The sequence below is a fragment of the Hemitrygon akajei genome, chromosome 16 (assembly GCF_048418815.1).
Source record: "Hemitrygon akajei chromosome 16, sHemAka1.3, whole genome shotgun sequence".
Classification (NCBI taxonomy): Eukaryota; Metazoa; Chordata; class Chondrichthyes; order Myliobatiformes; family Dasyatidae; genus Hemitrygon; species Hemitrygon akajei.
Genome location: NC_133139.1, coordinates 31,736,314 through 31,764,074, shown reverse-complemented (window position 1 = coordinate 31,764,074; position 27,761 = coordinate 31,736,314).

Below are 27,761 nucleotides of genomic sequence, written 5' to 3'. Positions count from 1 at the left end.
TTCATGTCCAGTCACTACAAGCTCAAAGAGTTCATGTCCAGTCAGTACAAATCCAAACATTTCATGCCCAGTCACGACAAGTCCAAACATTTCATGTCCAGTCACTAAAAATCCAAACAGTTCATATCCAGTCACTACAAGTCCAAGCATTTCATGTCCAGTCACTACAAATCCAAACAGTTCATGTCAAGTCACCACAAGTACAAACAGTTCATGTCCAGTCACTGCAAGTCCAAACAGATCAGTTCCAGTCACTACAAGTCCAAACATTTGATGTCCAGTCACTAAAAATCCAAACAGTTCATGCCCAGTCACTACAAACCCAAACAGTTTATTTCCAGTCACTGCAAGTCCAAACTTTCATGTCCAGACACTACAAGCTCAAACAATTCATGTCCAGTCTCCACAAGCTCAAACAGTTCATGTCCAGTCAATACAAATCCAAACAGTTCATGTCCAGTCACTACAAGTCCAAACAGTTAATGTCCAGTCACTACAAGTCCAAACATTTCATGCCCAGTCACTAAAAAACCAAACAGTTCATGTCCAGTCACTGCAAGTCTAAACTGTTCATGTCCAGTCACTACAAATCCAAACAGTTCATGTCCAGTCAACCACAAGTCCAGTGAGTTCATGTCCAGTCACTACAAGCTCAAACAGTTCATGTCCAGTCAGTACAAAACAAAACATTTCATGTCCAGTTACTGCAAGCTCAAACAGTTCATGTCCAGTCACGACATGCCCAGTCAGTTCATGTCCAGTCATTGCAAGTCCAAACAGTTCATGTCCAGACACTGCAAGTAGAAACAGTTCATGTCCAGTCACTACAAGTCCAAACAGTTCATGCCCAGTCACTACAAGTCCAAAAAGTTCATGCCCAGTCAGTGGAAGTCCAAACAGTTCATGTCCAGTCTCTACAAACATTTCATGTCCAGTCACGACAAGTCCAAACATTTCATTTCCAGTCACTAAAAAGCCAAACAGCTCATGTCCAGTCACTACAATCTCTAACAGTTCATGTCCAGTCAGTACAAGTCCAAACAGTTCATGTCCAGTCACTTCAAATCCAAACATTTCATGTCCAGTCACTACAGATCCAAACAGTTGATGTCCAGTCACTGCAAGTCTAAACTGTTCATGTCCAGTCACTACAAGTCCAAACATTTCATGTCCAGTCACTACAGATCCAACCAGTTCATGTCCAGTCACTGCAAGTCCAAACATTCATGTCCAGACACTACAAGCTCAAACAATTCATGTCCAGTCTCAACAAGCTCAAACAGTTCATGTCCTGTGACTACAATTCCAAACAGTTCATGTCCAGTCACTACAAGTCCAAACAGTTCATGCCCAGTCTCTACAAGTCCAAACATTTCATATCCAGTCACTAAAAATCCAAACAGTTCATGTCCAGTCACTAAAAATCCAAACATTTCATGTCCAGTCACTAAAAATCCAAACAGTTCCTGTCCAGTCACTAAACATCCAAACATTTCATGTCCAGTCACTAAAGATCCAAACAGTTCAGGTCCAGGGACAGCAAGCCCAAACTGTTCATGTCCAGTCACTACAAGCTCAAACAGTTCATGTCCAGTCAGTAGAAATCCAAACATTTCATGTCCAGTCACGACAAGTCCAAACATTTCATGTCCAGTCACTAAAAAACCAAACAGTTCATGTCCAGTCACTACAAGTACAAACAGTTCATGTCCAGTCACTACATGCTCAAACAGTTCATGTCCAGTCAGTACAAATCCAAACATTTCATGTCCAGTCACTAAAGATCCAAACAGTTCAGGTCCAGGGACAGCAAGCCCAAACTGTTCATGTCCAGTCACTACAAGTTCAAGCAGTTCATGTCCATTCACTACAAATCCAAACAGTTCATGTCCAGTGACTACTAACTCAAACAGTTCATGTCCCGTCAACCACAAGTCCAGTGAGTTCATGTCCAGTCACTACAAGCTCAAAGAGTTCATGTCCAGTCAGTACAAATCCAAACATTTCATGCCCAGTCACGACAAGTCCAAACATTTCATGTCCAGTCACTAAAAATCCAAACAGTTCATATCCAGTCACTACAAGTCCAAGCATTTCATGTCCAGTCACTACAAATCCAAACAGTTCATGTCAAGTCACCACAAGTACAAACAGTTCATGTCCAGTCACTGCAAGTCCAAACAGATCAGTTCCAGTCACTACAAGTCCAAACATTTGATGTCCAGTCACTAAAAATCCAAACAGTTCATGCCCAGTCACTACAAACCCAAACAGTTTATTTCCAGTCACTGCAAGTCCAAACTTTCATGTCCAGACACTACAAGCTCAAACAATTCATGTCCAGTCTCCACAAGCTCAAACAGTTCATGTCCAGTCAATACAAATCCAAACAGTTCATGTCCAGTCACTACAAGTCCAAACAGTTAATGTCCAGTCACTACAAGTCCAAACATTTCATGCCCAGTCACTAAAAAACCAAACAGTTCATGTCCAGTCACTACAAGTACAAACAGTTCATGTCCAGTCACTACATGCTCAAACAGTTCATGTCCAGTCAGTACAAATCCAAACATTTCATGTCCAGTCACTAAAAATCCAAACAGTTCATGTCCAGTCACTACAAGCCCAAACAGCTCATGTCCAGTCACTACAAGTCCAAACATTTCATGTCCAGTCACTACAAGTAGAAACAGTTCATGTCCAGTCACTGCAAGCTCAAACAGTTCATGTCCAGTCACGACATGCCCAGTCAGTACATGTCCAGTCATTGTAAGTCCAAACAGTTCATGTCCAGACACTGCAGGTCCAAACAGTTCATGTCCAGTCACTACAAGCTGAAACAATTCATGTACAGTCACTACAAGCTCAAACAGTTCATGTCCATTCACTACAAATCCAAACAGTGCATGTCCTGCCACTACAAATCCAAACAGTTCATGTCCAGTCAACCACAAGTCCAGTGAGTTCATGTCCAGTCACTACAAGCTCAAACAGTTCATGTCCAGTCAGTACAAAACAAAACATTTCATGCCCAGTCACTACAAGCTCAAACAGTTCATGTCCAGTCAGTAGAACTCAAAACATTTCATGTCCAGTCACTGCAAGCTCAAACAGTTCATGTCCAGTCACGACATGCCCAGTCAGTTCATGTCCAGTCATTGCAAGTCCAAACAGTTCATGTCCAGACACTGCAAGTAGAAACAGTTCATGTCCAGTCACTACAAGTCCAAACAGTTCATGCCCAGTCACTACAAGTCCAAAAAGTTCATGCCCAGTCAGTGCAAGTCCAAACAGTTCATGTCCAGTCTCTACAAACATTTCATGTCCAGTCACGACAAGTCCAAACATTTCATGTCCAGTCACTAAAAAACCAAACAGTTCATGTCCAGTCACTACAAGTACAAACAGTTCATGTCCAGTCACTACATGCTCAAACAGTTCATGTCCAGTCAGTACAAATCCAAACATTTCATGTCCAGTCACTAAAGATCCAAACAGTTCAGGTCCAGGGACAGCAAGCCCAAACTGTTCATGTCCAGTCACTACAAGTTCAAGCAGTTCATGTCCATTCACTACAAATCCAAACAGTTCATGTCCAGTGACTACTAACTCAAACAGTTCATGTCCCGTCAACCACAAGTCCAGTGAGTTCATGTCCAGTCACTACAAGCTCAAAGAGTTCATGTCCAGTCAGTACAAATCCAAACATTTCATGCCCAGTCACGACAAGTCCAAACATTTCATGTCCAGTCACTAAAAATCCAAACAGTTCATATCCAGTCACTACAAGTCCAAGCATTTCATGTCCAGTCACTACAAATCCAAACAGTTCATGTCAAGTCACCACAAGTACAAACAGTTCATGTCCAGTCACTGCAAGTCCAAACAGATCAGTTCCAGTCACTACAAGTCCAAACATTTGATGTCCAGTCACTAAAAATCCAAACAGTTCATGCCCAGTCACTACAAACCCAAACAGTTTATTTCCAGTCACTGCAAGTCCAAACTTTCATGTCCAGACACTACAAGCTCAAACAATTCATGTCCAGTCTCCACAAGCTCAAACAGTTCATGTCCAGTCAATACAAATCCAAACAGTTCATGTCCAGTCACTACAAGTCCAAACAGTTAATGTCCAGTCACTACAAGTCCAAACATTTCATGCCCAGTCACTAAAAAACCAAACAGTTCATGTCCAGTCACTACAAGTACAAACAGTTCATGTCCAGTCACTACATGCTCAAACAGTTCATGTCCAGTCAGTACAAATCCAAACATTTCATGTCCAGTCACTAAAAATCCAAACAGTTCATGTCCAGTCACTACAAGCCCAAACAGCTCATGTCCAGTCACTACAAGTCCAAACATTTCATGTCCAGTCACTACAAGTAGAAACAGTTCATGTCCAGTCACTGCAAGCTCAAACAGTTCATGTCCAGTCACGACATGCCCAGTCAGTACATGTCCAGTCATTGTAAGTCCAAACAGTTCATGTCCAGACACTGCAGGTCCAAACAGTTCATGTCCCGTCACTACAAGCTGAAACAATTCATGTACAGTCACTACAAGCTCAAACAGTTCATGTCCATTCACTACAAATCCAAACAGTGCATGTCCTGCCACTACAAATCCAAACAGTTCATGTCCAGTCAACCACAAGTCCAGTGAGTTCATGTCCAGTCACTACAAGCTCAAACAGTTCATGTCCAGTCAGTACAAAACAAAACATTTCATGCCCAGTCACTACAAGCTCAAACAGTTCATGTCCAGTCAGTAGAACTCAAAACATTTCATGTCCAGTCACTGCAAGCTCAAACAGTTCATGTCCAGTCACGACATGCCCAGTCAGTTCATGTCCAGTCATTGCAAGTCCAAACAGTTCATGTCCAGACACTGCAAGTAGAAACAGTTCATGTCCAGTCACTACAAGTCCAAACAGTTCATGCCCAGTCACTACAAGTCCAAAAAGTTCATGCCCAGTCAGTGCAAGTCCAAACAGTTCATGTCCAGTCTCTACAAACATTTCATGTCCAGTCACGACAAGTCCAAACATGTCATTTCCAGTCACTAAAAAGCCAAACAGCTCATGTCCAGTCACTACAATCTCTAACAGTTCATGTCCAGTCAGTACAAGTCCAAACAGTTCATGTCCAGTCACTACAAGTCGAAACATTTCATGTCCAGTCACCACAAGTTCAAACAGATCAGTTCCAGTCACTACAAGTCCAAACATTTGATGTCCAGTCACTAAAAATCCAAACAGTTCATGTCCAGTCACTACAAGTCCAAACATTTCATGTCCAGTCACTACAAATCCAAACAGTTTATTTCCAGTCACTGCAAGTCCAAACTTTCATGTCCAGACACTACAAGCTCAAACAATTCATGTCCAGTCTCCACAAGCTCAAACAGTTCATGTCCAGTCAATACAAATCCAAACAGTTCATGTCCAGTCACTACAAGTCCAAACAGTTAATGTCCAGTCACTACAAGTCCAAACATTTCATGCCCAGTCACTAAAAAACCAAACAGTTCATGTCCAGTCACTACAAGTACAAACAGTTCATGTCCAGTCACTACATGCTCAAACAGTTCATGTCCAGTCAGTACAAATCCAAACATTTCATGTCCAGTCACTAAAAATCCAAACAGTTCATGTCCAGTCACTACAAGCCCAAACAGCTCATGTCCAGTCACTACAAGTCCAAACATTTCATGTCCAGTCACTACAAGTAGAAACAGTTCATGTCCAGTCACTGCAAGCTCAAACAGTTCATGTCCAGTCACGACATGCCCAGTCAGTACATGTCCAGTCATTGTAAGTCCAAACAGTTCATGTCCAGACACTGCAGGTCCAAACAGTTCATGTCCAGTCACTACAAGCTGAAACAATTCATGTACAGTCACTACAAGCTCAAACAGTTCATGTCCATTCACTACAAATCCAAACAGTGCATGTCCTGCCACTACAAATCCAAACAGTTCATGTCCAGTCAACCACAAGTCCAGTGAGTTCATGTCCAGTCACTACAAGCTCAAACAGTTCATGTCCAGTCAGTACAAAACAAAACATTTCATGCCCAGTCACTACAAGCTCAAACAGTTCATGTCCAGTCAGTAGAACTCAAAACATTTCATGTCCAGTCACTGCAAGCTCAAACAGTTCATGTCCAGTCACGACATGCCCAGTCAGTTCATGTCCAGTCATTGCAAGTCCAAACAGTTCATGTCCAGACACTGCAAGTAGAAACAGTTCATGTCCAGTCACTACAAGTCCAAACAGTTCATGCCCAGTCACTACAAGTCCAAAAAGTTCATGCCCAGTCAGTGCAAGTCCAAACAGTTCATGTCCAGTCTCTACAAACATTTCATGTCCAGTCACGACAAGTCCAAACATTTCATGTCCAGTCACTAAAAAACCAAACAGTTCATGTCCAGTCACTACAAGTACAAACAGTTCATGTCCAGTCACTACATGCTCAAACAGTTCATGTCCAGTCAGTACAAATCCAAACATTTCATGTCCAGTCACTAAAGATCCAAACAGTTCAGGTCCAGGGACAGCAAGCCCAAACTGTTCATGTCCAGTCACTACAAGTTCAAGCAGTTCATGTCCATTCACTACAAATCCAAACAGTTCATGTCCAGTGACTACTAACTCAAACAGTTCATGTCCCGTCAACCACAAGTCCAGTGAGTTCATGTCCAGTCACTACAAGCTCAAAGAGTTCATGTCCAGTCAGTACAAATCCAAACATTTCATGCCCAGTCACGACAAGTCCAAACATTTCATGTCCAGTCACTAAAAATCCAAACAGTTCATATCCAGTCACATCAAGTCCAAGCATTTCATGTCCAGTCACTACAAATCCAAACAGTTCATGTCAAGTCACCACAAGTACAAACAGTTCATGTCCAGTCACTGCAAGTCCAAACAGATCAGTTCCAGTCACTACAAGTCCAAACATTTGATGTCCAGTCACTAAAAATCCAAACAGTTCATGCCCAGTCACTACAAACCCAAACAGTTTATTTCCAGTCACTGCAAGTCCAAACTTTCATGTCCAGACACTACAAGCTCAAACAATTCATGTCCAGTCTCCACAAGCTCAAACAGTTCATGTCCAGTCAATACAAATCCAAACAGTTCATGTCCAGTCACTACAAGTCCAAACAGTTAATGTCCAGTCACTACAAGTCCAAACATTTCATGCCCAGTCACTAAAAAACCAAACAGTTCATGTCCAGTCACTACAAGTACAAACAGTTCATGTCCAGTCACTACATGCTCAAACAGTTCATGTCCAGTCAGTACAAATCCAAACATTTCATGTCCAGTCACTAAAAATCCAAACAGTTCATGTCCAGTCACTACAAGCCCAAACAGCTCATGTCCAGTCACTACAAGTCCAAACATTTCATGTCCAGTCACTACAAGTAGAAACAGTTCATGTCCAGTCACTGCAAGCTCAAACAGTTCATGTCCAGTCACGACATGCCCAGTCAGTACATGTCCAGTCATTGTAAGTCCAAACAGTTCATGTCCAGACACTGCAGGTCCAAACAGTTCATGTCCAGTCACTACAAGCTGAAACAATTCATGTCCAGTCACTACAAGCTCAAACAGTTCATGTCCATTCACTACAAATCGAAACAGTGCATGTCCTGCCACTACAAATCCAAACAGTTCATGTCCAGTCAACCACAAGTCCAGTGAGTTCATGTCCAGTCACTACAAGCTCAAACAGTTCATGTCCAGTCAGTACAAAACAAAACATTTCATGTCCAGTTACTGCAAGCTCAAACAGTTCATGTCCAGTCACGACATGCCCAGTCAGTTCATGTCCAGTCATTGCAAGTCCAAACAGTTCATGTCCAGACACTGCAAGTAGAAACAGTTCATGTCCAGTCACTGCAAGCTCAAACAGTTCATGTCCAGTCACGACATGCCCAGTCAGTACATGTCCAGTCATTGTAAGTCCAAACAGTTCATGTCCAGACACTGCAGGTCCAAACAGTTCATGTCCAGTCACTACAAGCTGAAACAATTCATGTCCAGTCACTACAAGCTCAAACAGTTCATGTCCATTCACTACAAATCGAAACAGTGCATGTCCTGCCACTACAAATCCAAACAGTTCATGTCCAGTCAACCACAAGTCCAGTGAGTTCATGTCCAGTCACTACAAGCTCAAACAGTTCATGTCCAGTCAGTACAAAACAAAACATTTCATGTCCAGTTACTGCAAGCTCAAACAGTTCATGTCCAGTCACGACATGCCCAGTCAGTTCATGTCCAGTCATTGCAAGTCCAAACAGTTCATGTCCAGACACTGCAAGTAGAAACAGTTCATGTCCAGTCACTACAAGTCCAAACAGTTCATGCCCAGTCACTACAAGTCCAAAAAGTTCATGCCCAGTCAGTGGAAGTCCAAACAGTTCATGTCCAGTCTCTACAAACATTTCATGTCCAGTCACGACAAGTCCAAACATTTCATTTCCAGTCACTAAAAAGCCAAACAGCTCATGTCCAGTCACTACAATCTCTAACAGTTCATGTCCAGTCAGTACAAGTCCAAACAGTTCATGTCCAGTCACTTCAAATCCAAACATTTCATGTCCAGTCACTACAGATCCAAACAGTTGATGTCCAGTCACTGCAAGTCTAAACTGTTCATGTCCAGTCACTACAAGTCCAAACATTTCATGTCCAGTCACTACAGATCCAACCAGTTCATGTCCAGTCACTGCAAGTCCAAACATTCATGTCCAGACATTACAAGCTCAAACAATTCATGTCCAGTCTCAACAAGCTCAAACAGTTCATGTCCTGTGACTACAATTCCAAACAGTTCATGTCCAGTCACTACAAGTCCAAACAGTTCATGCCCAGTCTCTACAAGTCCAAACATTTCATATCCAGTCACTAAAAATCCAAACAGTTCATGTCCAGTCACTAAAAATCCAAACATTTCATGTCCAGTCACTAAAAATCCAAACAGTTCCTGTCCAGTCACTAAACATCCAAACATTTCATGTCCAGTCACTAAAGATCCAAACAGTTCAGGTCCAGGGACAGCAAGCCCAAACTGTTCATGTCCAGTCACTACAAGCTCAAACAGTTCATGTCCAGTCAGTAGAAATCCAAACATTTCATGTCCAGTCACGACAAGTCCAAACATTTCATGTCCAGTCACTAAAAAACCAAACAGTTCATGTCCAGTCACTACAAGTACAAACAGTTCATGTCCAGTCACTACATGCTCAAACAGTTCATGTCCAGTCAGTACAAATCCAAACATTTCATGTCCAGTCACTAAAGATCCAAACAGTTCAGGTCCAGGGACAGCAAGCCCAAACTGTTCATGTCCAGTCACTACAAGTTCAAGCAGTTCATGTCCATTCACTACAAATCCAAACAGTTCATGTCCAGTGACTACTAACTCAAACAGTTCATGTCCCGTCAACCACAAGTCCAGTGAGTTCATGTCCAGTCACTACAAGCTCAAAGAGTTCATGTCCAGTCAGTACAAATCCAAACATTTCATGCCCAGTCACGACAAGTCCAAACATTTCATGTCCAGTCACTAAAAATCCAAACAGTTCATATCCAGTCACTACAAGTCCAAGCATTTCATGTCCAGTCACTACAAATCCAAACAGTTCATGTCAAGTCACCACAAGTACAAACAGTTCATGTCCAGTCACTGCAAGTCCAAACAGATCAGTTCCAGTCACTACAAGTCCAAACATTTGATGTCCAGTCACTAAAAATCCAAACAGTTCATGCCCAGTCACTACAAACCCAAACAGTTTATTTCCAGTCACTGCAAGTCCAAACTTTCATGTCCAGACACTACAAGCTCAAACAATTCATGTCCAGTCTCCACAAGCTCAAACAGTTCATGTCCAGTCAATACAAATCCAAACAGTTCATGTCCAGTCACTACAAGTCCAAACAGTTAATGTCCAGTCACTACAAGTCCAAACATTTCATGCCCAGTCACTAAAAAACCAAACAGTTCATGTCCAGTCACTACAAGTACAAACAGTTCATGTCCAGTCACTACATGCTCAAACAGTTCATGTCCAGTCAGTACAAATCCAAACATTTCATGTCCAGTCACTAAAAATCCAAACAGTTCATGTCCAGTCACTACAAGCCCAAACAGCTCATGTCCAGTCACTACAAGTCCAAACATTTCATGTCCAGTCACTACAAGTAGAAACAGTTCATGTCCAGTCACTGCAAGCTCAAACAGTTCATGTCCAGTCACGACATGCAAAGTCAGTACATGTCCAGTCATTGTAAGTCCAAACAGTTCATGTCCAGACACTGCAGGTCCAAACAGTTCATGTCCAGTCACTACAAGCTGAAACAATTCATGTACAGTCACTACAAGCTCAAACAGTTCATGTCCATTCACTACAAATCCAAACAGTGCATGTCCTGCCACTACAAATCCAAACAGTTCATGTCCAGTCAACCACAAGTCCAGTGAGTTCATGTCCAGTCACTACAAGCTCAAACAGTTCATGTCCAGTCAGTACAAAACAAAACATTTCATGCCCAGTCACTACAAGCTCAAACAGTTCATGTCCAGTCAGTAGAACTCAAAACATTTCATGTCCAGTCACTGCAAGCTCAAACAGTTCATGTCCAGTCACGACATGCCCAGTCAGTTCATGTCCAGTCATTGCAAGTCCAAACAGTTCATGTCCAGACACTGCAAGTAGAAACAGTTCATGTCCAGTCACTACAAGTCCAAACAGTTCATGCCCAGTCACTACAAGTCCAAAAAGTTCATGCCCAGTCAGTGCAAGTCCAAACAGTTCATGTCCAGTCTCTACAAACATTTCATGTCCAGTCACGACAAGTCCAAACATTTCATGTCCAGTCACTAAAAAACCAAACAGTTCATGTCCAGTCACTACAAGTACAAACAGTTCATGTCCAGTCACTACATGCTCAAACAGTTCATGTCCAGTCAGTACAAATCCAAACATTTCATGTCCAGTCACTAAAGATCCAAACAGTTCAGGTCCAGGGACAGCAAGCCCAAACTGTTCATGTCCAGTCACTACAAGTTCAAGCAGTTCATGTCCATTCACTACAAATCCAAACAGTTCATGTCCAGTGACTACTAACTCAAACAGTTCATGTCCCGTCAACCACAAGTCCAGTGAGTTCATGTCCAGTCACTACAAGCTCAAAGAGTTCATGTCCAGTCAGTACAAATCCAAACATTTCATGCCCAGTCACGACAAGTCCAAACATTTCATGTCCAGTCACTAAAAATCCAAACAGTTCATATCCAGTCACTACAAGTCCAAGCATTTCATGTCCAGTCACTACAAATCCAAACAGTTCATGTCAAGTCACCACAAGTACAAACAGTTCATGTCCAGTCACTGCAAGTCCAAACAGATCAGTTCCAGTCACTACAAGTCCAAACATTTGATGTCCAGTCACTAAAAATCCAAACAGTTCATGCCCAGTCACTACAAACCCAAACAGTTTATTTCCAGTCACTGCAAGTCCAAACTTTCATGTCCAGACACTACAAGCTCAAACAATTCATGTCCAGTCTCCACAAGCTCAAACAGTTCATGTCCAGTCAATACAAATCCAAACAGTTCATGTCCAGTCACTACAAGTCCAAACAGTTAATGTCCAGTCACTACAAGTCCAAACATTTCATGCCCAGTCACTAAAAAACCAAACAGTTCATGTCCAGTCACTACAAGTACAAACAGTTCATGTCCAGTCACTACATGCTCAAACAGTTCATGTCCAGTCAGTACAAATCCAAACATTTCATGTCCAGTCACTAAAAATCCAAACAGTTCATGTCCAGTCACTACAAGCCCAAACAGCTCATGTCCAGTCACTACAAGTCCAAACATTTCATGTCCAGTCACTACAAGTAGAAACAGTTCATGTCCAGTCACTGCAAGCTCAAACAGTTCATGTCCAGTCACGACATGCCCAGTCAGTACATGTCCAGTCATTGTAAGTCCAAACAGTTCATGTCCAGACACTGCAGGTCCAAACAGTTCATGTCCCGTCACTACAAGCTGAAACAATTCATGTACAGTCACTACAAGCTCAAACAGTTCATGTCCATTCACTACAAATCCAAACAGTGCATGTCCTGCCACTACAAATCCAAACAGTTCATGTCCAGTCAACCACAAGTCCAGTGAGTTCATGTCCAGTCACTACAAGCTCAAACAGTTCATGTCCAGTCAGTACAAAACAAAACATTTCATGCCCAGTCACTACAAGCTCAAACAGTTCATGTCCAGTCAGTAGAACTCAAAACATTTCATGTCCAGTCACTGCAAGCTCAAACAGTTCATGTCCAGTCACGACATGCCCAGTCAGTTCATGTCCAGTCATTGCAAGTCCAAACAGTTCATGTCCAGACACTGCAAGTAGAAACAGTTCATGTCCAGTCACTACAAGTCCAAACAGTTCATGCCCAGTCACTACAAGTCCAAAAAGTTCATGCCCAGTCAGTGCAAGTCCAAACAGTTCATGTCCAGTCTCTACAAACATTTCATGTCCAGTCACGACAAGTCCAAACATTTCATTTCCAGTCACTAAAAAGCCAAACAGCTCATGTCCAGTCACTACAATCTCTAACAGTTCATGTCCAGTCAGTACAAGTCCAAACAGTTCATGTCCAGTCACTACAAGTCGAAACATTTCATGTCCAGTCACCACAAGTTCAAACAGATCAGTTCCAGTCACTACAAGTCCAAACATTTGATGTCCAGTCACTAAAAATCCAAACAGTTCATGTCCAGTCACTACAAGTCCAAACATTTCATGTCCAGTCACTACAAATCCAAACATTTCATGTCCAGTCACTACAAGTACAAACAGTTCATGTCCAGTCACTGCAAGCTCAAACAGTTCATGTCTAGTCACGACAAGCCCAGTCAGTTCATGTCCAGTCATTGCAAGTCCAAACAGTTCATGTCCAGTCACTACAAATCCAAACAGATTATGTCCAGTCACTTCAAATCCAAACATTTCATGTCCAGTCACTACAGATCCAAACAGTTGATGTCCAGTCACTGCAAGTCTAAACTGTTCATGTCCAGTCACTACAAGTCCAAACATTTCATGTCCAGTCACTAAAAATCCAAACAGTTCATATTAAGTCACTAAAAATCCAAACATTTCATGTCCAGTCACTACAGATCCAACCAGTTCATGTCCAGTCACTGCAAGTCCAAACATTCATGTCCAGACACTACAAGCTCAAACAATTCATGTCCAGTCTCAACAAGCTCAAACAGTTCATGTCCTGTGACTACAAATCCAAATAGTTCATGTCCAGTCACTACAAGTCCAAACAGTTCATGCCCAGTCACTACAAGTCCAAACATTTCATATCCAGTCACTAAAAATCCAAACAGTTCATGTCCAGTCACTAAAAATCCAAACATTTCATGTCCAGTCACTAAAAATCCAAACAGTTCATGTCCAGTCACTAAAAATCCAAACATTTCATGTCCAGTCACTAAAGATCCAAACAGTTCAGGTCCAGGGACAGCAAGCCCAAACTGTTCATGTCCAGTCACTACAAGTTCAAACAGTTCATGTCCATTCACTACAAATCCAAACAGTTCATGTCCAGTGACTACTAACTCAAACAGTTCATGTCCCGTCAACCACAAGTCCAGTGAGTTCATGTCCAGTCACTACAAGCTCACAGAGTTCATGTCCAGTCAGTACAAATCCAAACATTTCATGCCCAGTCACTAAAAATCCAAACAGTTCATGTCCAGTCACTACAAGCTCAAACAGTTCATGTCCAGTCAGTAGAAATCCAAACATTTCATGTCCAGTCACGACAAGTCCAAACATTTCATGTCCAGTCACTAAAAATCCAAACAGTTCATATCCAGTCACTACAAGTCCAAGCATTTCATGTCCAGTCACTACAAATCCAAACAGTTCATGTCCAGTCACTACAAGTACAAACCGTTCATGTCCAGTCACTGCAAGTCCAAACAGATCAGTTCCAGTCACTACAACTCCAAACATTTGATGTCCAGTCACTAAAAATCCAAACAGTTCATGCCCAGTCACTACAAACCCAAACAGTTCATTTCCAGTCACTGCAAGTCCAAACTTTCATGTCCAGTCACTACAAGCTCAAACAATTCAGGTCCAGTCTCCACAAGCTCAAACAGTTCATGTCCAGTCAATACAAATCCAAACAGTTCATGTCCAGTCACTACAAGTCCAAACAGTTAATGTCCAGTCACTACAAGTCCAAACATTTCATGCCCAGTCACTAAAAAACCAAACAGTTCATGTCCAGTCACTACAAGTACAAACAGTTCATGTCCAGTCAATACATGCTCAAACAGTTCATGTCCAGTCAGTACAAATCCAAACATTTCATGTCCAGTCACTAAAGATCCAAACAGTTCAGTTCCAGGGACAGCAAGCCCAAACTGTTCATGTCCAGTCACTACAAGTTCAAACAGTTCATGTCCATTCACTACAAATCCAAACAGTTCATGTCCAGTGACTACTAACTCAAACAGTTCATGTCCCGTCAACCACAAGTCCAGTGAGTTCATGTCCAGTCACTACAAGCTCAAAGAGTTCATGTCCAGTCAGTACAAATCCAAACATTTCATGCCCAGTCACTAAAAATCCAAACAGTTCATGTCCAGTCACTACAAGCTCAAACAGTTCATGTCCAGTCAGTAGAAATCCAAACATTTCATGTCCAGTCACGACAAGTCCAAACATTTCATGTCCAGTCACTAAAAATCCAAACAGTTCATATCCAGTCACTACAAGCTCAAACAGTTCATGTCCAGTCAGTACAACTCAAAACATTTCATGTCCAGTCACTGCAAGCTCAAACAGTTCATGTCCTGTGACTACAAATCCAAACAGTTCATGTCCAGTCACTACAAGTCCAAACAGTTCATGCCCAGTCACTACAAGTCCAAACATTTCATATCCAGTCACTAAAAATCCAAACAGTTCATGTCCAGTCACTAAAAATCCAAACATTTCATGTCCAGTCACTAAAAATCCAAACAGTTCATGTCCAGTCACTAAAAATCCAAACATTTCATGTCCAGTCACTAAAGATCCAAACAGTTCAGGTCCAGGGACAGCAAGCCCAAACTGTTCATGTCCAGTCACTGCAAGCTCAAACAGTTCATGTCTAGTCACGACAGGCCCAGTCAGTTCATGTCCAGTCATTGCAAGTCCAAACATTTCATGTCCAGTCACTGCATGTCCAAACAGTTCATGTCCAGTCTCTACAAGTCCAAACATTTCATGTCCAGTCACTAAAAATCCAAACAGTTCATGTCCAGTCAGTAAAAATCCAAACATTTCATATCCAGTCACTTCAAGCTCAAACAGTTCAGTTCTAGTCACGACAAGACCAGTCAGTTCATGTCCAGTCATTGCAATTCCAAACAGTTCATCTCCAGTCACTGCAAGCTCAAACAGTTCAGTTCTAGTCACGACAAGACCAGTCAGTTCATGTCCAGTCATTGCAATTCCAAACAGTTCATGTCCAGTCACTGCAAGTCCAAACAGTTCATGTCCAGTCTCTACAAGTCCAAACATTTCATGTCCAGTCACGACAAGACCAAACATTTCATGTCCAGTCACTAAAAAGACAAACAGTTCATGTCCAGACACTACAATCTCTAACAGTTCATGTCCAGTCACTGCAAGCTCAAACAGTTCATGTCCAGTCACGACATGCCCAGTCAGTACATGTCCAGTCATTGTAAGTCCAAACAGTTCATGTCCAGACACTGCAGGTCCAAACAGTTCATGTCCCGTCACTACAAGCTGAAACAATTCATGTACAGTCACTACAAGCTCAAACAGTTCATGTCCATTCACTACAAATCCAAACAGTGCATGTCCTGCCACTACAAATCCAAACAGTTCATGTCCAGTCAACCACAAGTCCAGTGAGTTCATGTCCAGTCACTACAAGCTCAAACAGTTCATGTCCAGTCAGTACAAAACAAAACATTTCATGCCCAGTCACTACAAGCTCAAACAGTTCATGTCCAGTCAGTAGAACTCAAAACATTTCATGTCCAGTCACTGCAAGCTCAAACAGTTCATGTCCAGTCACGACATGCCCAGTCAGTTCATGTCCAGTCATTGCAAGTCCAAACAGTTCATGTCCAGACACTGCAAGTAGAAACAGTTCATGTCCAGTCACTACAAGTCCAAACAGTTCATGCCCAGTCACTACAAGTCCAAAAAGTTCATGCCCAGTCAGTGCAAGTCCAAACAGTTCATGTCCAGTCTCTACAAACATTTCATGTCCAGTCACGACAAGTCCAAACATTTCATTTCCAGTCACTAAAAAGCCAAACAGCTCATGTCCAGTCACTACAATCTCTAACAGTTCATGTCCAGTCAGTACAAGTCCAAACAGTTCATGTCCAGTCACTACAAGTCGAAACATTTCATGTCCAGTCACCACAAGTTCAAACAGATCAGTTCCAGTCACTACAAGTCCAAACATTTGATGTCCAGTCACTAAAAATCCAAACAGTTCATGTCCAGTCACTACAAGTCCAAACATTTCATGTCCAGTCACTACAAATCCAAACATTTCATGTCCAGTCACTACAAGTACAAACAGTTCATGTCCAGTCACTGCAAGCTCAAACAGTTCATGTCTAGTCACGACAAGCCCAGTCAGTTCATGTCCAGTCATTGCAAGTCCAAACAGTTCATGTCCAGTCACTACAAATCCAAACAGATTATGTCCAGTCACTTCAAATCCAAACATTTCATGTCCAGTCACTACAGATCCAAACAGTTGATGTCCAGTCACTGCAAGTCTAAACTGTTCATGTCCAGTCACTACAAGTCCAAACATTTCATGTCCAGTCACTAAAAATCCAAACAGTTCATATTAAGTCACTAAAAATCCAAACATTTCATGTCCAGTCACTACAGATCCAACCAGTTCATGTCCAGTCACTGCAAGTCCAAACATTCATGTCCAGACACTACAAGCTCAAACAATTCATGTCCAGTCTCAACAAGCTCAAACAGTTCATGTCCTGTGACTACAAATCCAAATAGTTCATGTCCAGTCACTACAAGTCCAAACAGTTCATGCCCAGTCACTACAAGTCCAAACATTTCATATCCAGTCACTAAAAATCCAAACAGTTCATGTCCAGTCACTAAAAATCCAAACATTTCATGTCCAGTCACTAAAAATCCAAACAGTTCATGTCCAGTCACTAAAAATCCAAACATTTCATGTCCAGTCACTAAAGATCCAAACAGTTCAGGTCCAGGGACAGCAAGCCCAAACTGTTCATGTCCAGTCACTACAAGTTCAAACAGTTCATGTCCATTCACTACAAATCCAAACAGTTCATGTCCAGTGACTACTAACTCAAACAGTTCATGTCCCGTCAACCACAAGTCCAGTGAGTTCATGTCCAGTCACTACAAGCTCACAGAGTTCATGTCCAGTCAGTACAAATCCAAACATTTCATGCCCAGTCACTAAAAATCCAAACAGTTCATGTCCAGTCACTACAAGCTCAAACAGTTCATGTCCAGTCAGTAGAAATCCAAACATTTCATGTCCAGTCACGACAAGTCCAAACATTTCATGTCCAGTCACTAAAAATCCAAACAGTTCATATCCAGTCACTACAAGTCCAAGCATTTCATGTCCAGTCACTACAAATCCAAACAGTTCATGTCCAGTCACTACAAGTACAAACCGTTCATGTCCAGTCACTGCAAGTCCAAACAGATCAGTTCCAGTCACTACAACTCCAAACATTTGATGTCCAGTCACTAAAAATCCAAACAGTTCATGCCCAGTCACTACAAACCCAAACAGTTCATTTCCAGTCACTGCAAGTCCAAACTTTCATGTCCAGTCACTACAAGCTCAAACAATTCAGGTCCAGTCTCCACAAGCTCAAACAGTTCATGTCCAGTCAATACAAATCCAAACAGTTCATGTCCAGTCACTACAAGTCCAAACAGTTAATGTCCAGTCACTACAAGTCCAAACATTTCATGCCCAGTCACTAAAAAACCAAACAGTTCATGTCCAGTCACTACAAGTACAAACAGTTCATGTCCAGTCAATACATGCTCAAACAGTTCATGTCCAGTCAGTACAAATCCAAACATTTCATGTCCAGTCACTAAAGATCCAAACAGTTCAGTTCCAGGGACAGCAAGCCCAAACTGTTCATGTCCAGTCACTACAAGTTCAAACAGTTCATGTCCATTCACTACAAATCCAAACAGTTCATGTCCAGTGACTACTAACTCAAACAGTTCATGTCCCGTCAACCACAAGTCCAGTGAGTTCATGTCCAGTCACTACAAGCTCAAAGAGTTCATGTCCAGTCAGTACAAATCCAAACATTTCATGCCCAGTCACTAAAAATCCAAACAGTTCATGTCCAGTCACTACAAGCTCAAACAGTTCATGTCCAGTCAGTAGAAATCCAAACATTTCATGTCCAGTCACGACAAGTCCAAACATTTCATGTCCAGTCACTAAAAATCCAAACAGTTCATATCCAGTCACTACAAGCTCAAACAGTTCATGTCCAGTCAGTACAACTCAAAACATTTCATGTCCAGTCACTGCAAGCTCAAACAGTTCATGTCCTGTGACTACAAATCCAAACAGTTCATGTCCAGTCACTACAAGTCCAAACAGTTCATGCCCAGTCACTACAAGTCCAAACATTTCATATCCAGTCACTAAAAATCCAAACAGTTCATGTCCAGTCACTAAAAATCCAAACATTTCATGTCCAGTCACTAAAAATCCAAACAGTTCATGTCCAGTCACTAAAAATCCAAACATTTCATGTCCAGTCACTAAAGATCCAAACAGTTCAGGTCCAGGGACAGCAAGCCCAAACTGTTCATGTCCAGTCACTGCAAGCTCAAACAGTTCATGTCTAGTCACGACAGGCCCAGTCAGTTCATGTCCAGTCATTGCAAGTCCAAACATTTCATGTCCAGTCACTGCATGTCCAAACAGTTCATGTCCAGTCTCTACAAGTCCAAACATTTCATGTCCAGTCACTAAAAATCCAAACAGTTCATGTCCAGTCAGTAAAAATCCAAACATTTCATATCCAGTCACTTCAAGCTCAAACAGTTCAGTTCTAGTCACGACAAGACCAGTCAGTTCATGTCCAGTCATTGCAATTCCAAACAGTTCATCTCCAGTCACTGCAAGCTCAAACAGTTCAGTTCTAGTCACGACAAGACCAGTCAGTTCATGTCCAGTCATTGCAATTCCAAACAGTTCATGTCCAGTCACTGCAAGTCCAAACAGTTCATGTCCAGTCTCTACAAGTCCAAACATTTCATGTCCAGTCACGACAAGACCAAACATTTCATGTCCAGTCACTAAAAAGACAAACAGTTCATGTCCAGACACTACAATCTCTAACAGTTCATGTCCAGTCAGTACAAGTCCAAACAGTTCATGTCCAGTCACTACATGTCCAAACATTTCATGTCCAGTCACTGCAAGCTCAAACAGTTCATGTCCAGTCACGACATGCCCAGTCAGTTCATGTCCAGTCATTGCAAGTCCAAACAGTTCATGTCCAGACACTGCAAGTCCAAACAGTTCATGTCCAGTCACTAAAAGTCCAAATAGTTCAAATCCAGTCACTACAAGTCCAAACAGTTCATGCCCAGTTACTACAAACCCAAACAGTTCATTTCCAGTCACTGCAAGTAGAAACTTTCATGTCCAGACATTACAAGCTCAAACAATTCATGTCCAGTCTCCACAAGCTCAAACAGTTCATGTCCAGTCAATACAAATCCAAACAGTTCATGTCCAGTCACTACAAGTCCAAACAGTTCATGTCCACTCTCTACAAGTCCAAACATTTCATGTCCAGTCACTAAAAATCCAAACAGTTCATGTCCAGTCACTAAAAATCCAAACATTTCATATCCAGTCACTGCAAGTACAAACTGTTCATCTCCAGTCACTGCAAGCTCAAACAGTTCAGGTCTAGTCACGACAAGACCAGTCAGTTCATGTCCAGTCATTGCAATTCCAAACTGTTCATGTCCAGTCACTACAAGTTCAAGCAGTTCATGTCCATTCACTACAAATCCAAACAGTTCATGTCCAGTGACTACTAACTCAAACAGTTCATGTCCCGTCAACCACAAGTCCAGTGAGTTCATGTCCAGTCACTACAAGCTCAAAGAGTTCATGTCCAGTCAGTACAAATCCAAACATTTCATGCCCAGTCACGACAAGTCCAAACATTTCATGTCCAGTCACTAAAAATCCAAACAGTTCATATCCAGTCACTACAAGTCCAAGCATTTCATGTCCAGTCACTACAAATCCAAACAGTTCATGTCAAGTCACCACAAGTACAAACAGTTCATGTCCAGTCACTGCAAGTCCAAACAGATCAGTTCCAGTCACTACAAGTCCAAACATTTGATGTCCAGTCACTAAAAATCCAAACAGTTCATGCCCAGTCACTACAAACCCAAACAGTTTATTTCCAGTCACTGCAAGTCCAAACTTTCATGTCCAGACACTACAAGCTCAAACAATTCATGTCCAGTCTCCACAAGCTCAAACAGTTCATGTCCAGTCAATACAAATCCAAACAGTTCATGTCCAGTCACTACAAGTCCAAACAGTTAATGTCCAGTCACTACAAGTCCAAACATTTCATGCCCAGTCACTAAAAAACCAAACAGTTCATGTCCAGTCACTACAAGTACAAACAGTTCATGTCCAGTCACTACATGCTCAAACAGTTCATGTCCAGTCAGTACAAATCCAAACATTTCATGTCCAGTCACTAAAAATCCAAACAATTCATGTCCAGTCACTACAAGCCCAAACAGCTCATGTCCAGTCACTACAAGTCCAAACATTTCATGTCCAGTCACTACAAGTAGAAACAGTTCATGTCCAGTCACTGCAAGCTCAAACAGTTCATGTCCAGTCACGACATGCCCAGTCAGTACATGTCCAGTCATTGTAAGTCCAAACAGTTCATGTCCAGACACTGCAGGTCCAAACAGTTCATGTCCCGTCACTACAAGCTGAAACAATTCATGTACAGTCACTACAAGCTCAAACAGTTCATGTCCATTCACTACAAATCCAAACAGTGCATGTCCTGCCACTACAAATCCAAACAGTTCATGTCCAGTCAACCACAAGTCCAGTGAGTTCATGTCCAGTCACTACAAGCTCAAACAGTTCATGTCCAGTCAGTACAAAACAAAACATTTCATGCCCAGTCACTACAAGCTCAAACAGTTCATGTCCAGTCAGTAGAACTCAAAACATTTCATGTCCAGTCACTGCAAGCTCAAACAGTTCATGTCCAGTCACGACATGCCCAGTCAGTTCATGTCCAGTCATTGCAAGTCCAAACAGTTCATGTCCAGACACTGCAAGTAGAAACAGTTCATGTCCAGTCACTACAAGTCCAAACAGTTCATGCCCAGTCACTACAAGTCCAAAAAGTTCATGCCCAGTCAGTGCAAGTCCAAACAGTTCATGTCCAGTCTCTACAAACATTTCATGTCCAGTCACGACAAGTCCAAACATTTCATTTCCAGTCACTAAAAAGCCAAACAGCTCATGTCCAGTCACTACAATCTCTAACAGTTCATGTCCAGTCAGTACAAGTCCAAACAGTTCATGTCCAGTCACTACAAGTCGAAACATTTCATGTCCAGTCACCACAAGTTCAAACAGATCAGTTCCAGTCACTACAAGTCCAAACATTTGATGTCCAGTCACTAAAAATCCAAACAGTTCATGTCCAGTCACTACAAGTCCAAACATTTCATGTCCAGTCACTACAAATCCAAACATTTCATGTCCAGTCACTACAAGTACAAACAGTTCATGTCCAGTCACTGCAAGCTCAAACAGTTCATGTCTAGTCACGACAAGCCCAGTCAGTTCATGTCCAGTCATTGCAAGTCCAAACAGTTCATGTCCAGTCACTACAAATCCAAACAGATTATGTCCAGTCACTTCAAATCCAAACATTTCATGTCCAGTCACTACAGATCCAAACAGTTGATGTCCAGTCACTGCAAGTCTAAACTGTTCATGTCCAGTCACTACAAGTCCAAACATTTCATGTCCAGTCACTAAAAATCCAAACAGTTCATATTAAGTCACTAAAAATCCAAACATTTCATGTCCAGTCACTACAGATCCAACCAGTTCATGTCCAGTCACTGCAAGTCCAAACATTCATGTCCAGACACTACAAGCTCAAACAATTCATGTCCAGTCTCAACAAGCTCAAACAGTTCATGTCCTGTGACTACAAATCCAAATAGTTCATGTCCAGTCACTACAAGTCCAAACAGTTCATGCCCAGTCACTACAAGTCCAAACATTTCATATCCAGTCACTAAAAATCCAAACAGTTCATGTCCAGTCACTAAAAATCCAAACATTTCATGTCCAGTCACTAAAAATCCAAACAGTTCATGTCCAGTCACTAAAAATCCAAACATTTCATGTCCAGTCACTAAAGATCCAAACAGTTCAGGTCCAGGGACAGCAAGCCCAAACTGTTCATGTCCAGTCACTACAAGTTCAAACAGTTCATGTCCATTCACTACAAATCCAAACAGTTCATGTCCAGTGACTACTAACTCAAACAGTTCATGTCCCGTCAACCACAAGTCCAGTGAGTTCATGTCCAGTCACTACAAGCTCACAGAGTTCATGTCCAGTCAGTACAAATCCAAACATTTCATGCCCAGTCACTAAAAATCCAAACAGTTCATGTCCAGTCACTACAAGCTCAAACAGTTCATGTCCAGTCAGTAGAAATCCAAACATTTCATGTCCAGTCACGACAAGTCCAAACATTTCATGTCCAGTCACTAAAAATCCAAACAGTTCATATCCAGTCACTACAAGTCCAAGCATTTCATGTCCAGTCACTACAAATCCAAACAGTTCATGTCCAGTCACTACAAGTACAAACCGTTCATGTCCAGTCACTGCAAGTCCAAACAGATCAGTTCCAGTCACTACAAGTCCAAACATTTGATGTCCAGTCACTAAAAATCCAAACAGTTCATGCCCAGTCACTACAAACCCAAACAGTTCATTTCCAGTCACTGCAAGTCCAAACTTTCATGTCCAGTCACTACAAGCTCAAACAATTCAGGTCCAGTCTCCACAAGCTCAAACAGTTCATGTCCAGTCAATACAAATCCAAACAGTTCATGTCCAGTCACTACAAGTCCAAACAGTTAATGTCCAGTCACTACAAGTCCAAACATTTCATGCCCAGTCACTAAAAAACCAAACAGTTCATGTCCAGTCACTACAAGTACAAACAGTTCATGTCCAGTCAATACATGCTCAAACAGTTCATGTCCAGTCAGTACAAATCCAAACATTTCATGTCCAGTCACTAAAGATCCAAACAGTTCAGGTCCAGGGACAGCAAGCCCAAACTGTTCATGTCCAGTCACTACAAGTTCAAACAGTTCATGTCCATTCACTACAAATCCAAACAGTTCATGTCCAGTGACTACTAACTCAAACAGTTCATGTCCCGTCAACCACAAGTCCAGTGAGTTCATGTCCAGTCACTACAAGCTCAAAGAGTTCATGTCCAGTCAGTACAAATCCAAACATTTCATGCCCAGTCACTAAAAATCCAAACAGTTCATGTCCAGTCACTACAAGCTCAAACAGTTCATGTCCAGTCAGTAGAAATCCAAACATTTCATGTCCAGTCACGACAAGTCCAAACATTTCATGTCCAGTCACTAAAAATCCAAACAGTTCATATCCAGTCACTACAAGCTCAAACAGTTCATGTCCAGTCAGTACAACTCAAAACATTTCATGTCCAGTCACTGCAAGCTCAAACAGTTCATGTCCTGTGACTACAAATCCAAACAGTTCATGTCCAGTCACTACAAGTCCAAACAGTTCATGCCCAGTCACTACAAGTCCAAACATTTCATATCCAGTCACTAAAAATCCAAACAGTTCATGTCCAGTCACTAAAAATCCAAACATTTCATGTCCAGTCACTAAAAATCCAAACAGTTCATGTCCAGTCACTAAAAATCCAAACATTTCATGTCCAGTCACTAAAGATCCAAACAGTTCAGGTCCAGGGACAGCAAGCCCAAACTGTTCATGTCCAGTCACTGCAAGCTCAAACAGTTCATGTCTAGTCACGACAGGCCCAGTCAGTTCATGTCCAGTCATTGCAAGTCCAAACATTTCATGTCCAGTCACTGCATGTCCAAACAGTTCATGTCCAGTCTCTACAAGTCCAAACATTTCATGTCCAGTCACTAAAAATCCAAACAGTTCATGTCCAGTCAGTAAAAATCCAAACATTTCATATCCAGTCACTTCAAGCTCAAACAGTTCAGTTCTAGTCACGACAAGACCAGTCAGTTCATGTCCAGTCATTGCAATTCCAAACAGTTCATCTCCAGTCACTGCAAGCTCAAACAGTTCAGTTCTAGTCACGACAAGACCAGTCAGTTCATGTCCAGTCATTGCAATTCCAAACAGTTCATGTCCAGTCACTGCAAGTCCAAACAGTTCATGTCCAGTCTCTACAAGTCCAAACATTTCATGTCCAGTCACGACAAGACCAAACATTTCATGTCCAGTCACTAAAAAGACAAACAGTTCATGTCCAGACACTACAATCTCTAACAGTTCATGTCCAGTCAGTACAAGTCCAAACAGTTCATGTCCAGTCACTACATGTCCAAACATTTCATGTCCAGTCACTGCAAGCTCAAACAGTTCATGTCCAGTCACGACATGCCCAGTCAGTTCATGTCCAGTCATTGCAAGTCCAAACAGTTCATGTCCAGACACTGCAAGTCCAAACAGTTCATGTCCAGTCACTAAAAGTCCAAATAGTTCAAATCCAGTCACTACAAGTCCAAACAGTTCATGCCCAGTTACTACAAACCCAAACAGTTCATTTCCAGTCACTGCAAGTAGAAACTTTCATGTCCAGACATTACAAGCTCAAACAATTCATGTCCAGTCTCCACAAGCTCAAACAGTTCATGTCCAGTCAATACAAATCCAAACAGTTCATGTCCAGTCACTACAAGTCCAAACAGTTCATGTCCAGTCTCTACAAGTCCAAACATTTCATGTCCAGTCACTAAAAATCCAAACAGTTCATGTCCAGTCACTAAAAATCCAAACATTTCATGTCCAGTCACTAAAGATCCAAACAGTTCAGGTCCAGGGACAGCAAGCCCAAACTGTTCATGTCCAGTCACTGCAAGCTCAAACAGTTCATGTCTAGTCACGACAGGCCCAGTCAGTTCATGTCCAGTCATTGCAAGTCCAAACATTTCATGTCCAGTCACTGCATGTCCAAACAGTTCATGTCCAGTCTCTACAAGTCCAAACATTTCATGTCCAGTCACTAAAAATCCAAACAGTTCATGTCCAGTCAGTAAAAATCCAAACATTTCATATCCAGTCACTTCAAGCTCAAACAGTTCAGTTCTAGTCACGACAAGACCAGTCAGTTCATGTCCAGTCATTGCAATTCCAAACAGTTCATCTCCAGTCACTGCAAGCTCAAACAGTTCAGTTCTAGTCACGACAAGACCAGTCAGTTCATGTCCAGTCATTGCAATTCCAAACAGTTCATGTCCAGTCACTGCAAGTCCAAACAGTTCATGTCCAGTCTCTACAAGTCCAAACATTTCATGTCCAGTCACGACAAGACCAAACATTTCATGTCCAGTCACTAAAAAGACAAACAGTTCATGTCCAGACACTACAATCTCTAACAGTTCATGTCCAGTCAGTACAAGTCCAAACAGTTCATGTCCAGTCACTACATGTCCAAACATTTCATGTCCAGTCACTGCAAGCTCAAACAGTTCATGTCCAGTCACGACATGCCCAGTCAGTTCATGTCCAGTCATTGCAAGTCCAAACAGTTCATGTCCAGACACTGCAAGTCCAAACAGTTCATGTCCAGTCACTAAAAGTCCAAATAGTTCAAATCCAGTCACTACAAGTCCAAACAGTTCATGCCCAGTTACTACAAACCCAAACAGTTCATTTCCAGTCACTGCAAGTAGAAACTTTCATGTCCAGACATTACAAGCTCAAACAATTCATGTCCAGTCTCCACAAGCTCAAACAGTTCATGTCCAGTCAATACAAATCCAAACAGTTCATGTCCAGTCACTACAAGTCCAAACAGTTCATGTCCAGTCTCTACAAGTCCAAACATTTCATGTCCAGTCACTAAAAATCCAAACAGTTCATGTCCAGTCACTAAAAATCCAAACATTTCATATCCAGTCACTGCAAGTACAAACTGTTCATCTCCAGTCACTGCAAGCTCAAACAGTTCAGGTCTAGTCACGACAAGACCAGTCAGTTCATGTCCAGTCATTGCAATTCCAAACTGTTCATGTCCAGTCACTACAAGTTCAAGCAGTTCATGTCCATTCACTACAAATCCAAACAGTTCATGTCCAGTGACTACTAACTCAAACAGTTCATGTCCCGTCAACCACAAGTCCAGTGAGTTCATGTCCAGTCACTACAAGCTCAAAGAGTTCATGTCCAGTCAGTACAAATCCAAACATTTCATGCCCAGTCACGACAAGTCCAAACATTTCATGTCCAGTCACTAAAAATCCAAACAGTTCATATCCAGTCACTACAAGTCCAAGCATTTCATGTCCAGTCACTACAAATCCAAACAGTTCATGTCAAGTCACCACAAGTACAAACAGTTCATGTCCAGTCACTGCAAGTCCAAACAGATCAGTTCCAGTCACTACAAGTCCAAACATTTGATGTCCAGTCACTAAAAATCCAAACAGTTCATGCCCAGTCACTACAAACCCAAACAGTTTATTTCCAGTCACTGCAAGTCCAAACTTTCATGTCCAGACACTACAAGCTCAAACAATTCATGTCCAGTCTCCACAAGCTCAAACAGTTCATGTCCAGTCAATACAAATCCAAACAGTTCATGTCCAGTCACTACAAGTCCAAACAGTTAATGTCCAGTCACTACAAGTCCAAACATTTCATGCCCAGTCACTAAAAAACCAAACAGTTCATGTCCAGTCACTACAAGTACAAACAGTTCATGTCCAGTCACTACATGCTCAAACAGTTCATGTCCAGTCAGTACAAATCCAAACATTTCATGTCCAGTCACTAAAAATCCAAACAGTTCATGTCCAGTCACTACAAGCCCAAACAGCTCATGTCCAGTCACTACAAGTCCAAACATTTCATGTCCAGTCACTACAAGTAGAAACAGTTCATGTCCAGTCACTGCAAGCTCAAACAGTTCATGTCCAGTCACGACATGCCCAGTCAGTACATGTCCAGTCATTGTAAGTCCAAACAGTTCATGTCCAGACACTGCAGGTCCAAACAGTTCATGTCCCGTCACTACAAGCTGAAACAATTCATGTACAGTCACTACAAGCTCAAACAGTTCATGTCCATTCACTACAAATCCAAACAGTGCATGTCCTGCCACTACAAATCCAAACAGTTCATGTCCAGTCAACCACAAGTCCAGTGAGTTCATGTCCAGTCACTACAAGCTCAAACAGTTCATGTCCAGTCAGTACAAAACAAAACATTTCATGCCCAGTCACTACAAGCTCAAACAGTTCATGTCCAGTCAGTAGAACTCAAAACATT